This window comes from Bos indicus x Bos taurus, unplaced genomic scaffold, assembly GCF_003369695.1.
Source record: "Bos indicus x Bos taurus breed Angus x Brahman F1 hybrid unplaced genomic scaffold, Bos_hybrid_MaternalHap_v2.0 tig00002511_arrow_arrow_obj, whole genome shotgun sequence".
NCBI lineage: Eukaryota > Metazoa > Chordata > Mammalia > Artiodactyla > Bovidae > Bos > Bos indicus x Bos taurus.
Window position 1 is genome coordinate 1 of NW_020867541.1, and position 15,018 is coordinate 15,018.

At 39.7% G+C, this 15,018-nt stretch overlaps 1 pseudogene; it reads right to left on the reverse strand.

The window, feature by feature from the left end:
• Positions 1-136: 136 nt before the first annotated feature.
• On the reverse strand, positions 137-1,144 carry LOC113888846 (annotated as a pseudogene).
• Between the last annotated feature and the right edge of the window lie 13,874 nt (positions 1,145-15,018).

Below are 15,018 nucleotides of genomic sequence, written 5' to 3' on the forward strand. Positions count from 1 at the left end.
GGACTTCAATCATACAAATGTCTTTTCTCTCAAGATGAATTCTCTGGTGTCCTTTAAGTTTTTAGCTTTTGCTTCCCTCATTTGTGATGCCTTCCTTCATTATTTCTGATGTGTTGTAAGGTGTAAATTCTTGATGAACACCTTTCATGATATCCACAGGGTTTTAATGGGTATGAATTTTCTGGTGTCTAATGTGGTGTGACTTCTGGCTGAAAGCTTTCCCACATTCACTACACTGATAAGGCTTCTTACCTGTGTGTATTCTCAAATGTAGAGCAAGGGTTGAGAACTGTGAGAAAGCTTCCCACACTCATTACAACCATAGGGTTTCTCACCTGTGTGGCTTCTCACATGTACAGTAAGAGATGAACTTTGAGAGAAGGCTTTTCCACATACATTGCATTCATACGGCTTATCACCTGAATGAATTCTCACATGTACAATAAGTGATGTTCGCTGAGAGAAGGCTTTTCCACATTCATTACATTCATAAGGTTTCTCTCCAGTGTGAATATTTTGATGTTTTATGAGGTACTTCTTCTGACCAAAAGCTGTTCCACATTCATTACACTTGAAGGGTTTCTCTCCGATATGAATTTTCTCATGCTCAGTAAGGTTTGACTTGCCACTGAAGGTTTTCCCACACTCCTTACATATAAAGGCTTCTCTCCCTGGTGAGTTCTCTGGTGTCTGATGAGGTTTGACTTCTGAATGAAAGCTTTCCCACAGTCCTTACACTCAAAAGGTGTTTCTCCAGTGTGAATTTCTGATGGGTAAGAAGATTTTCCTTCTGGCTGAAGGATTTTCCACATTCGTTACATTCAAAAAGCGTCTCTCCAGTATGGGTGTTCTGATGTTTAATGACATACTGGCTTTTGGCTGAATGCTTTTCCACATTCATTACATTCAAAAGGTTTCTCTCTATTATGAAATGCTCATGCTCAGTAAGAGTTGATTTGTGGCTGAAGATTTTCCACATACCTTACAGGCAAAGGGGTTTTCCCACTACAAATCTCTGCTGACTGAGGTGTGACATCTGAATGGAAGCTTTCCCACATTCACAAGTGTTTCTTTCTTGTATGAATTTTTTGATAAATGAAATTACTTTTAGCTGAAGGTATTTCCACATTTCTTACATGTGCTGGGCTTCTTTGTGTATGGCCTTTCGAATACAGAGTAAGAGATAAGGGTTCAAGAGAAAAACTTTATCATAATCAGTACATTCAGAGCTCTCTAACTCTAAATTTTCTAAAATATTCAGTGAAGATTTATAACCTTCACTGACTTCTCTCCAGTATGAATTTTCTTCTGCTCAATGAGATTTATCTAGGTAAAGGCTTTTCAATATTCTTTAGAAGCACAGGATTTCTCTCCAGCCTGACTTCAACATTGAATGAGGTGCAACATACAAATGAAAGTTTTCCCACATTCAGTAAATTCATAGGTTTTCTCTCCAGTATGAATGCTCTGGTATCATGTGGGATTCAAATTTTTAATGAAGGCATTTCCACACTGATTTTAACCCTTTTACAAAAAGGGTTATTATTACTACAAGGAGTAAGCTGTGGGCAGATTTCCACACTATCTAAATTGATGATTTCTTTCCTACACAACTAACTCTAAATTGTGTTTCAAACTCTAGGTTGAAAAAGTTGTTCCCTTAAAAGATAGTCTGATATCAGAGGAAGCACTTTTCCAATTTTCTTAGTCACTGCTTTTTTTCTGTCTGTACTTTATTGAAGCTGGATGCAACTTGTCTCCCAAGTCTTGTTGTCAGTCTATCCGTTCATCATCTTCTCAAGCTTCTTCTGAACAAACTTCCTTTCCACTTCTTTCTCCACCATCCAGAGTTCGTCTTCGTGCTTCAACAGAGGATCACATCCAGCCTGATCAGTTCACACCGCTTACTGGGGAAATGACACAGCACTAGAATGTTAATGCTGGAGCCAAAGTTCTCTCCTAGAACTCGCTGAGCCCTGGGGCCGCCCGGCCTTCTGAAGGATGAGGACGGTGCACAAGGAAATGACCCTCCTATTTTCGCGCCACGTGGACCTAGGGGCCGGACTCTCTCTTACTTTTTTGATGATCAACAGATGTTGGCAATATGATCTCTTGTTCCTCTGCCTTTTCTAAATCTACCTTGGTAACGCATTCCTGACTCATAGGAAGAAAAACTGATGTTTTGAAGCAGCAACTATTAGCAACATAGACATTAAGGCGTTTTCTGAAGTCACTCTTTTCAAATGGTTCACATTTGTTTCTCAGAGAAGGCACCTGGATCTGCACAGAGTTTCCACTTCTGAATTTTTTTTTCCCAGTGGATATTCCAATTTCTAATTGCTGAAACAGTAAGGTATGCACTGGATTTCATGGTTGATTTTAATGTAGCTTGCATAATAAGCTCCTTTTCCTCTTCAAAAATCTTAATTTTCAACATTACAAAATAATAATAAGAAATGAACTCCTTGAGGGGGCTTATTGCCTAAATTCTTTTTCTATTGATCTCAAAGAGAGGTCTGGAGGTGATACTGGCCCCATTCATGTTTGCAATAGTCCATTAACTCTCTCTGGAATCAGATCTTGCCCCCCATTTTACTCTTCAGGAGGTGGTGCTCTGTCTGAGGTATAATAATTTGTTTTTGATCTCTGTGAAGAATGCTGCTGCTGCTGCTAAGTCGCTTCCGTCATGTCCAACTCTGTGTGACCCCATACACGGCAGCCCACCAGGCTCCCGCGTCCTGGGATTCTCCAGGCAAGAACACTGGCTGCGAAGAATGAGCACTGAAATTTTTGAATTTTGTAGTTTATATCACTTTTATCTCATTGTTTGCATAACAGAGATATCCTCCACACATGTCATCATCCTAGTCAAAAGGTTACTTACAGCTTATTTTAAATATTCAAATGAAATATTTCACAATAGGATGTAATAATGAGCTTCAAAGAAAATCATAATAAATTGTAAAGGATTGAAATTCCACAGATTGTTCTCTCTCAACGGATGGCATAAGCTAGAAACTTGTTTATCAAGGAAACTAATAGAAAATCAGCAACACCATTAAAATTCATCACTCCATATATAGGAAATTTACAAATGAAATTAAAATAAAAATCTTCCTGGACCACAAAGAAAAGGGAATGGACAAGAAAAGCCGTGAACTTCGCCATGAAGCTGGCCATTCAAACATTTTGAGGTTAAAAGGAGATACTGTAGGTTTTATTGCTGATAATTCTCCTCTACATTGCTGTAAGGGCCTGAAGACATGACCCGCTCTGCATTCATGTCCTTAAATCTCCATAGCTAAATATAAATAAAGAACCAAAAAGAACTGGCCAAGTACCACAGTTCCTTCCCCCTAATCTCCAGCCTGATTTTCATAGAAAGGCTATTATCTCTTGAGCTCTGGTCACTCAACCACACTTTGAGTCAACAGCTGTGACTCACAGGCTGCCAGTCCCCGACGGCTGTACCAGTGGAGATAGATGTTTGAAATGCCTTCCATGGACACTCCCTAATGGACACAAAATTGCAGGTCATGAAAGTTATTGTTTTAAAGATCAAAAGATTCTCTGTTAGAAGATAAGTAACTAGATACATCTGTATGAATTTTTTTCTTTTTAATTTATTATTTTATTGAAGGATAATTGCTTTCCAGAATTTTGTTGCTGTCTGTCAAACCCCAACATGAATCAGCCATGGGTTTACATATATCCTCTCCCTTTTGAACCCCGGTCCCACCTCCTTCCCCATCCCACCCCTCTAGGTTGATTGTTTGAGTTTCCTGAGCCATACAGTAAATTCCCATTGCCTATGATAGTGGAAACAGTGGCTGACTTTATTTTTCTGCACTCCAAAATCACTGCAGATGGTGACTGCGGCCGTGAAATTAAAAGACACTTGCTCCTTGGGAGGAATTTATGACCAACCTAGACAGCATATTAAAAAGCAGAGACATTACTTTGCCAACAAACGTCCGTCTAGTCAAGGCTATGGTTTTTCCAGTGGTCATGAATGGATGTGAGAGTTGGACTGTGAAGAAAGCTGAGCACCGAAGAATTGATGCTTTTGAACTGTGGTGTTGGAGAAGACTCTTGAGAGTCCCTTGGACTCCAAGGAGATCCAACCAGTCCATTCTAAAGGACATCAGTCTTGGTTGTTCTTTGGAAGGAATGATGCTAAAGCTGAAACTCCAGTACTTTGGCCACCACATGCAAAGAGGTGAAAAGACTCTGATGCTGGGAGGGATTGGGGGCAGGAGGAGAAGGGGATGACAGAGGATGAGATGGCTGGATGGCATCACCGACTCGATGGACGTGAGTCTGAGTGAACTCTGGGAGTTGGTGATGGATGGGGAGGCCTGGCGGTGCAGTGATTTATGGGATTGCAAAGAGTCAGACACGACTGAGCAACTGAACTGAACTGATTCTGACCGGTAGGAGGTGATATCTCACTTTGGTTTGCATTTCTCCGATAGTGATGTTGAGTATCTTTTCATGTGTTTGTTAGCCATCTGTATGTCTTCTTTGGAAAAATGTCTGTTTAGGTCTTTCCCCCACTTTTTGATTGCGTTATTTGTTTTCTGGCAATTAGTTGTATGATCTGCTTGTATATTTTGGAAATTAATCCTTTGTCAGTTGTTTCATTTGCTATTATTTTCTCCCATTCCATGGGTTGTCTTTTCACCTTGCTTAGAGTTTCCTTTGATTTGCAAAAGCTTTTAAGTTTGACCAGGTCCCATTTGTTTACTTATTCTTATTTCCATTACTCTAGGAGGTGGGTCATAGAGGATCTTGCTTGCTTTATGTCATTGAGTCTCCTACCTATGTTTTCCTCTAAGATTTTTATAGTTTCCGGTCTTATATTTAGGTCTTTAAATCCATTTTGAGTTGATCTTTGCGTATGTGTGTATGTGTCTATTTCCCTTTTGATTTCTTCAGTAACCTGTTGGTTATTTAGAAACACATTTTTAAATCTCCATGTGTTGGTGTTTCTTACAGTTTTTTCTTGTAATTGATGTCTAGTCTTATAGCGTTGTGGTCAGAGAAGATGCTTGATAAGATTTCAATCTTCTTAAATTTACTGAAGTTTGATTTGTGATCCAAGATGTGGTCTACCCTGGAGAATGGTCCATGTGCACTTGAAAAGAATGCTGTATTCTTCTGCATTTGGATGGAATATCCTGAAGATATCAATGTGATCCATCTCCTCTAATGTATCATTTAAGACTTGTGTTTCCTTATTAATTTTCTCCTTTGATGATCTGTCCATTGGTGTCAGTGGGGTGTTAAAGTCTCCTACCACTACTGTGTTACTGTCAATTTCTCCTCTTATGTTTGTTAATGTTTGTCTTATGTATTGAGGTACTCCTATGTAGGGTGCATAGATATTTACAATTGTTATGTCTTCCTCTTGAATTGATCCCATGATCATTATGCAGTGCCCTTCCTTATCTCTTGTAATCTTCTTTAAGATCTATTTTGTCTGATATGAGGATTGCTACTCCAGCTTTCTTTTGTTTCCCATTTGCATAGAATATATTTTTCCATCCTCTCACTTTCAGTCCATATGTGTCTTGAGGTCTGAAGTGGGTTTCTCGTAGACAGCATATATATGGGTCTTGTTTTTGTATCCATTCAACCAGTCTGTGTCTTTTGGTTGGAGCATTTAATCCATTTATATTTAAAGTAATTATTGATATATATGTTCCTATTGCCATTTTCTTAATTCTTTGGGGTTGATTTTGTAGATCTTTTTCTTCTCTTGTATTTCTTGACTGTATCAGTCCCTTTAACATTTGTTGTAAAGCTGGTTTGGTGGTACTGAATTCTCTTAACTCTTGCTTGTCTGAAAAGCTTTTTATTTTTCCATCAATTTTGAATGAGATCCTTGCTGGGTACAGTAATCTTGGCTGTAGATTTGTACCATTCAACACTTTAAATATATCCTGCCATTCCCTTCTGGCCTGCGGAGTTCTGCTAAAGGATCAGCTATTAAGCTTATGGAGCTGACACCTATCCTACTCAAACTCGTCCAGAAAATTGCAGAGGAAGGTAAACTTCTAAACTCATTCTATGAGGCCACAGTCACCTTAATACCAAAACCATACAAAGATGCCACAAAAAAAGAAAACTACAGGCCAATATCACTGATGAACATAGATGCAAAAATCCTTAACAAAATTCTGGCAAACAGAATCCAACAACATATTAAAAAGACCAAGTGGGCTTTACCCCAGGGATGCAAGGATTTTTTAATATCCACAAATCAATCAATGTGATTCAGCACATTAACAAATTGAAAGATAAAAACCACATGATTATCTCAATAGATGCAGAGAAAGCCTTTGACAAAATTCAACATCCATTTATGATAAAAACCCTCCAGAAAGCAGGCACAGAAGGAACATATCTCAACATAATAAAAGCCAGCTATGATAAACCCACAGCAAACATTATGGTGAAAAATAGAAAGCATTTCCCCTAAAGTCAGGAACAAGCCAATGGTGCCCACTCTCACCACTACTGTTCAGCATAGTTTTGGAAGTTTTAGCCACAGCGATCAGAGAAGAGAAAGAAAGAAAAGGTATCCAGATTGGAAAAGAAGAAGTAAAACTCTCACTGTTTGCTACATAGAAAACCCTAAAGACACCACCAGAAAATTACTAGAGCTAATCAATGAATAGAGTAACGTTGCAGGATATAAAATCAACACACAGAAATCCCTTGCATTCCTATACACTAACAATGAGAAAACAGAAGGAGAAATTAAGGAAACAATTCCATTCACCATTGCAATGAAAAGAATAAAATACTTAGGAATAAATCTACCTAAGAAACAAAAGACCTATATATAGAAAACTATAAAACACTGATGAAAGAAATCAAAGATGAAACAAATAGATGAAGAAACATACCATGTTCATGGATCAGAAGAATCAATACAGTGAAATTGAGTATACTTCCCCAAGCAATCTATAGATTCACTGCTGCTACTGCTAAGTTGCTTCAGTCGGGTACGACTCTGTGCAACCCCATAGACGGCAGCCCACGAGGCACCCTGTCCCTGGGATTCTCCAGGCAAGAACACTGGAGTGGGGTGCCATTGCCTTCTCCAGTGCATGAAAGTGAAAAGTGAAAGTGAAGTGGCTCAGTTGTGTCTGACTCTTCACGACCCCATGGACTGCAGCCTTCCAGGCTCCTCCACTCATGGGATTTTCCAGGCAAGAGTACTGGAGTCGGGTGCCATTGCCTTCTCTGCAATCCCTCTCAAGTGACCAACAGTATTTTTCAGACTATTAGAACAAATAATTTCCCAATTTGTATGGAAATACAAAAAACCTCGAATAACCAAAGCAGTCTTGAGAAAGAAGAATGGAACTGGACGAATCAACCTGCCTCACTTCAGGAAACACTACAAAGCTACAGTCATCAAGACAGTATGGTACTTGCACAAAGACAGAAATATAGATCAGTGGAACAAACTAGAAAGCCCAGAGATAAATCCACGCACCTACCTCTTTGAGAGGAAGCAAGAAAATACAATGGAAAAAAGACAATCTCTGTAACAAGTGATACTGGGAATACTAGTGAACCACTTGTGAAAGAATGAAACTACAACACTTCCTATCACCATACACAGAAATAAACTCAAAATGGATTAAAGATCTAAATGTAAGACCAGAAACTATAAAACTCCTAGAGGAAAACATAGGCAAAACACTCTCCGACATAAATCACAGCAGGATCCTCTATGACCCACCTCCCAGAGTAATGGAAATAAAAGGAGAAATAAACAAATGGGACCTAATTAAACTTAAAACCTTTTGCACAACGAAGGAAACTATAAGCAAGGTGAAAAGACAGCCTTCAGAATGGGAGGAAAAAATAGCAAATGAAGCAACTGACAAAGAATTAATCTCAAAAGTACGGAAGCAGCTCCTGCAGCTCAATTCCAGAAAAATAAATGATCCAATAAAAAACTGGGCCAAAGAACTAAACAGAAATATCTCCAAAGAAGACCTACAGATGGCTAACAAACACATGAAAAGATGCTCAACATCACTCATTGTCAGAGAAATGCAAATCAAAACCAAAATGAGGTACCATTTCACACCGGTCAGAATGGCTGCTATCAAAATACCTACAAAGAATAAATGCTAGAGAGGGTGTGGAGAAAAAGGAACCCTCTTACACGGTTGGTGGGAACGCAAACGAGTACAGCCACTATGGAGAACAGTGTGGAGATTCTTTAAAAAACTGGAAATAGGACTGCCATATGACTCAGCAATCCCACCGCTGGGCATACACACCGAGGAAACCAGAAAGAGACACGTGTACCCAAATGTTCATCGCAGCACTGTTTACAATACCCAGGACATGGAAACAACCTATATGTCCATCGGCAGATGAATGGATAAGAAAGCTGTGGTACATATACCCAATGGAATATTAATCAACCATTAAAAAGAATGCATTTGAATCAGTTCTAATGAGGTGGATGAAACTGGAGCCTATTATACAGAGTGAAGTAAGTCAGGATGAAAAACACCAATACAGTATACTAACGCATATGTATGGAATTTAGAAAGATGGTAATGATAACCCATATGCGAGACAGCAAAAGAGACACAGATGTATAGAACAGTCTTTTGGACTCTGGGAGAAGGCAAGGGTGGGATGATCTGAGAGACTAGCATTGAAACATGTATATTATCATATGTGAAACAGATCGCCAGTCCAGGTTCGATGCATGAGACAGGGTGCTCAGGGATGGTGCACTGGGATGACCCAGAGTGGGGGATAGGGAGGGAGGTGGGAGAGGGGTTCAGGATGGGGAACACATGTACACCCATGGCTGATTCATGTCAGTGTATGGCAAAAACCACTACAATATTGTAAAGTAATTAGCCTCCAGTTAAAATAAATACATTTTTAAAAAGTAAAATAAATATATTAATTAAAAAAAATAAACCAGAATGAATTTATAAGGACTGAAATGAAATAGTAACTTCTCTCTTCAGATAGAGGGGTAAGTCAGAAACTTTTATAAACTGAATAAAATTATTCACTATTGAAATAGTTGAGAAAATTACATGAGAGGAGTGACTATTTTTTCCCTTAAGTGCTCACCAATGTTCTCTTTATTTTTATTATTATTGTTATTGTACACACCATTCCTGATTATCAAGCAGCCATTTTAGAATGCAGAGAAGTGTCTTATACAGTATTAATTTTGAAGCAATGTTATATAAAGTGCACAAGGGACTATGCAAAACAGAGGGAGCTACAAAAAAATCCTGACACTAGACACAGCAACAGAAGCATTCACCTTGCACATAGATACATAAGAAATCATAAATAATCGCTCCCTTAATGCACTAAGTTCTGACGTAACTTATAATGCATCCATCGGTAAATGACATGTGATTATCAAAAATTCAATATTTGCCAAATTGCACAGGGATTTGGATACCCTCATTCATCAAAAATTTCTGTATAAGTAAGACTTCCCCTCAATATTCTACGTGTATATGTTTGAAGAATTAAAAAATTGTAACTATACCACCTAGTAAATATCATACCAGCATTTATCTGTGAAAAAAATTGGTTTCAATACAATGGAAAATTCAACAGCTATGCCCACCTAAACTCAAAAGTCTTGTCTTCTCTGGGTTGAATTCCTTTCCCTAATACATCTGTGCTGATGTACTAAACCCTAGTAACTGACACGTAATACGTGTTTACAGAGACAGGATTTATCCTGGAGGAATCAAGTTCAACTGGGTTCATTATGATGCCCTCTAATCCAAAATGACCTGTATCCACATAAAAATGGGAAATATGGACACAGAAACCTTCATATAGGGAGGAAACTGTGAGCAGATATGGAAGGGTCACTGCCATCTCCACAAGCCAAGGAGAGAGGACTGGAACAGAGGCTTCCTTCACATCACTCTGAAGGAACCAAACCAGCTGACACCTTCAGTGGGATTTCTGGCCTCCAAAAGTGTGAGACATTAAGTACGTACTGTTCAGTATACTGATTTCTGGCATTTCATACATCAGTTTCAGATAACTAATATGATATTTTAAAATCACCATGATTAGAAACACACAACGAAGCAAGCAAAGAAGGAAAGGGCCAGAAGATAATCTCTCTTGATACCCTCTATGTTACCAAGAAAATAATCACACCTGATACCCTCTGTCTCACCTCTATGTTGCCGTTGTCGTTCAGTCTCTCAGTCATGTCCGACTCTTTGTGACTCCATGAACTGCAGCATACCAGGCTTCGCTGTCCTTCACTATCTCCCGGAGTTTGCTCAAAATCATGTCTGTTAGATCGGTGATGCCATCCAACCACCTCATCCTTTTTTGCTCCCTTCTCCTCCTGCACTCAATCTTTCCCAGCATCAGGGTCTTTTCCAATGACTCAGCTCTTCTCATCGGGTAGCCAAAGTATTGGAGCTTCAGCTTCAGCATCCATCCTTCCAATGAATATTCAGGGTGGATTTCCTTAAACATTGACTGGTTTGATCTCTTTGCTGTCCAAGTGAGTTGCAAGAATCTTTTCCAAGACCACAGTTCAAAAGCATCAATTCTTCGGCACTCAGCGTTCTTTATGGTCCAACGGTCACATCCATACAGGACTACTGGAAAAAACAATAGCTTTGTCTGGATGGACCTTTGTTGTCAAAGTGATGCCTCTGCTTTTTACTACACTGTCTAGCTTTGTCATAGCTTTTCTTCCAAGGAGCATGCAACTTTAAATTTCATGCCTGCAGTCACCATCCACAGTGGTTTTGGAGCCCAAGAAAATAAAGTCTGTCACTGTTTCCACTTTTTCCCCATCTATTTGCCATGAAGTGTTGGGACCAGATGCCATGATCTTCATTTTTAATGTTAAGTTTTAAGGTTGCTTTTTCACTCTCCTCTTTCAACTTCATCAAGAGGCTCTTTAATTCCTCCTCACTTGCTGCCATTAGGGTGGTGTCATCTGCATAGGTCAGGTTGTTTATATTTCCTCAGAAATCTTGATTCCAGCTTGTGCTTCATCCACTCCAACATTTCACATGATGTTCTCTGCATAGAATTTAAATAAGCAGGGTGACAATACACTGACTTGACGTACTCATTTCCCAATTTGGAATCACTCCATTGTTCCATATCTGGTTCTGACTCTTGCCTCTTGACCTGCATAAGGCTCCTTAGGTGACAGGTAATGTGGGATGATGTTTCCATCACTTTAAGTATTTTCCACAGTTTGTTATGCTCCACACAAAGACTTTATTGTATTCAGTGAGGCAGAAGTCAGTGATCTAAAGCAAATCAAAATATTACAAAGGATTGAAATCCCACAGAATGTTCTCTCTCTGCAGATGTACTAAATTAGAAATCAGTTTAAAACAAAAAGTAATAGGAAATCCATTTCTTTAACATCCATCAATACACCATAGAAAAAGGACTTAAGTAAAAATCAAATACAATTTTTCAAGGGCCAAGAAAAAACCACAATAGAAAATATATGACCCTTAACATGAACTTCACATTCAAACGTCTTGAGGTAAAAGGAGATATCTTCGAGTTTATATTAGTAATAAGAGCCTGGAGAGCTACTGGCCATGGGATTGCAAACAGTTGGACACGACTGAGTGACCAACATTTTCTTTCTTATGGCGGAGTCCAATGATTTGGCAATGAGCTCTTTTGGAAGAAATTGAGCTTAATCTTAAGAAAATACCCTCATAATAACTTTTTTGCGTTTGATTTTCCCCCAGCTATCCAGCAGGAGAACGTGTGTGCTCAAACATCATAAAATGGGGACCTCCTTGCAAGAGCAAATTTCAACATTGAGTGTCTTGCTTTTGGCAAATCTTTATAGCGATTTTAGGTATCTTCTGATGTCTTCTCACCCATAACCCCTGGCTAAGAGGTCAGGGGTAGCCAATGTCCCCTCCCCTCATCTTAAAACTTCCATTGATGCATAAATTCCACCAGGCAGATGCTGTCAATACGCTCTCAATTGACGATCTTTGTGTGTGTAGTCTGTACTCCCCCATAGGATAAGCTGCTTTTCACTTTCTACAACGATTTCCTCTGTTGTTTATAATCATTAAGTTGCATGGTTTTGCATCTTCTCACAATTTATTTTCACTTCTAATGAAGCAGCACAATAATAATATAACCAGTATGTTTATCATGGGCTCCTGTGGTTCATTTCTGGTGGTCTTCTAAGGAATGAAAGTACACAAGGCTACTTTTCAGCCGAATAAAATGAGTGCAGGAAAGCTATTTTAGCAGATTTGGCTCTCAGGAAAGGCCCCTTCTGTCCAGATCAAGTGGGTCCTGACTTGGGGATTGTGTGGCTGAACCACACCAACTCCATTTTTTCAGTTCCATCTTAATTCACACAGTCCTAACCTCCCCTCTTTTCACATGATTGAGCTTTAGCTTAATTTACAAGAAGTGAGTCCAAGCCAGATGAGTACCCTATCAACTTTTGCCCTTGCCTTCATCTGATGTGAGACCTGCAAGAGTGCTTTTGCTGACGTAAATGGTTAATGGTCATGAAACCCCTGAGGGGAGGAACCCCGATTCCAGTTGCTGCACCTGTGCTTCTGTCTTGGTAGTCAGATTCTACTTCTAGCTCTGGTCCCTTTAAATTCTTTTGTACCCTTTTTGGCAGTCAGTGTGCAGTGCAGCTTCGAATGCCTCTGAATTATCTGTCGACTCTATCCTTTGTGCTTGTATGTGATTTCCCCACAGTGAACTTCATAATTGCACTCCATGGCATTGCTCCCTCTGTTTTTTTTGGTCCCAAAGTTCCATCTCAGTTTGCAGGATATTATTCAGTATATGTGCCTCCCAACAGGGATGCTAAGTGCTTTTCCTGAAAGTTGGAATTATAAAGATAGAGAGCCTTGGGAGAAGAGGTCACGTAGACTAGCCCCTTTGTCTCAGAAATGAGGAAATGAAAACAAAGGGTCTGACTTGATCTTCTAAGGTGTATAAGGGCTGGAATTTTAGATGGACTCTTCTTGCTTTTTGGAAAGTGCTTTTCAACTAAGGTCAGGGGACATGAAAGGCTGGGGTTGGATGGGGAGGGACAAGAGTCTCTTGCTAACACCCGCTTTGCTAAGCACATCACTTCTTTCATTGGGCATCAGCTCAGATATCTAATACCTGTTAATGAGCTGCAGCACAGAACTTCTGGTCTGGTTCTTGTCCTGAACAGAATTCACTGTTTTATGAACCAAGTATTTTTGGTGTTTGTGGTGAGCACAGGTGCTATGAACCGAATTGGCTCCCCTCCAAAAAATTAATATGTTGGAGCCCTAACCCCAAGTGTGACTGGATCTGGAGATAGGGTATTTAGGTAATTAATTGAGATGGGAGCAGGGGCATAATTGGATAGGACTGTGGCCATATGGAAGAGGAAGAGATACCAGATCTTTCCCCTGCATGTGAGGACCCAACAAGAAGATGACCACTAGTAATACAGAAAGAGAGGTTTCTCTAGAAACTGACACTGCTAGATCTTGATTTTGGCACTTCTATCCTCCAGAACTGTGAGAAAATGAACTTCTGTTGTTTATGCCGCCTAGTCTACAGTATTTTGTTATGCCAAGCCTAGCTGATTAATATAATCAGGAATATGTAAATAGATGAGCCCAGATCACTGCCCTAAAATGACACATTTATCACTTGAAATTTATAAGAACCAATCACCTACAATCCCACCAATTAGACATGTTAGCATTTAAGTGCCTAAGCATCCATACTGTGGTGTATTAATATTCACGTATTTTCTGACTAAAGGGGATTATGCTGTTGCTATTTGCAACCTGGAGTGTTACCTTACCACTCCCTTCTAAGAGGTGACAGTCTTGAATAATCAGTGGGTTTACAGGAAGTGAAAACTATGGTCTCTGCAATAGCATAAACGTTCCTAAGCATAAAGGGGGTTGGGGGGTCACTTCTGCTCAAATATCAGGGAGGTGACACAATCACAGGTCTTAGAGTTGTTGTTCAGTTGCTAAGTTGAGTCTGATTCCTTGTGACCCACGGACAGTAGCATGGTAGGCTCCTCTGTCCTCTACTATCTCCTAGAGTATGCTCCAATTCATGTCCATTGAGTCGGTGATGCCATCTAACCATCTCCATTCTCTGCCACCTCCTTCTCCTTTTGCCTTCAATCGTTCCCAGTATCAGGGTTTTTACCAATGATTCAGCTCTTCAGATCAGGTGGCCCAAGTATTGGAACTTCAGTTTCAGCACCAGTCCTTCCAATGAACATTCAGTGTTGATTTCATTTAGGATTGACTGGTTTGATCTTACAGTCTAAAGGACTCTCAAGAGTTTTCCCCAGCAGCACAGTTCGGAAGCATCAATTCTTTGGTGCTCAGCCTTCTTTATGGTCCAAATCTAACACCTGTACATGACTACTAGAAAATCCGTAGCTTTGACTAGACTGACCTTTGCTGACAACGTGATGTCTCTACTTTATAATGCACTGGAATGCAAAAGTAAGGGCTACATGGAGTAACAGGCAAATTTGGCCTTGGAGTACAAACGAAGCAGGTCAAAGGCTAACAGAGTTTTGCCAAGAGAATGCACTGGTCATACCAATCACACTCTTCCAACAACACAAGCGAAGACTCTACACATGGACATCACCAGACGGCCAATACTAAAATCAGGTTGATTATATTCTTTGCAGTCAAAGATGGAGAAGCTGTATACAGTCAGCATAAGCAAGACTGGGAGCTGACTGTGGCTCAAATCATGAGCTCCTTATTGCCAAATTCAGACTTAAATTGAAGAAAGTAGGGAAAACCACTAGACCATTCAGGTATGACCTAAATCAAATCCCTTACAAGTATACAGTAGAAGTGAAAAATAAATTCAAGGGATTAGATCTGATAGACAGAATGCCTGAAGAACTATGAACGGAAGTTTGTGACATTGAACAGGAGGCAGGGATCAAGACCATCCCCAAGAAAATGAAACGCAAAAAGG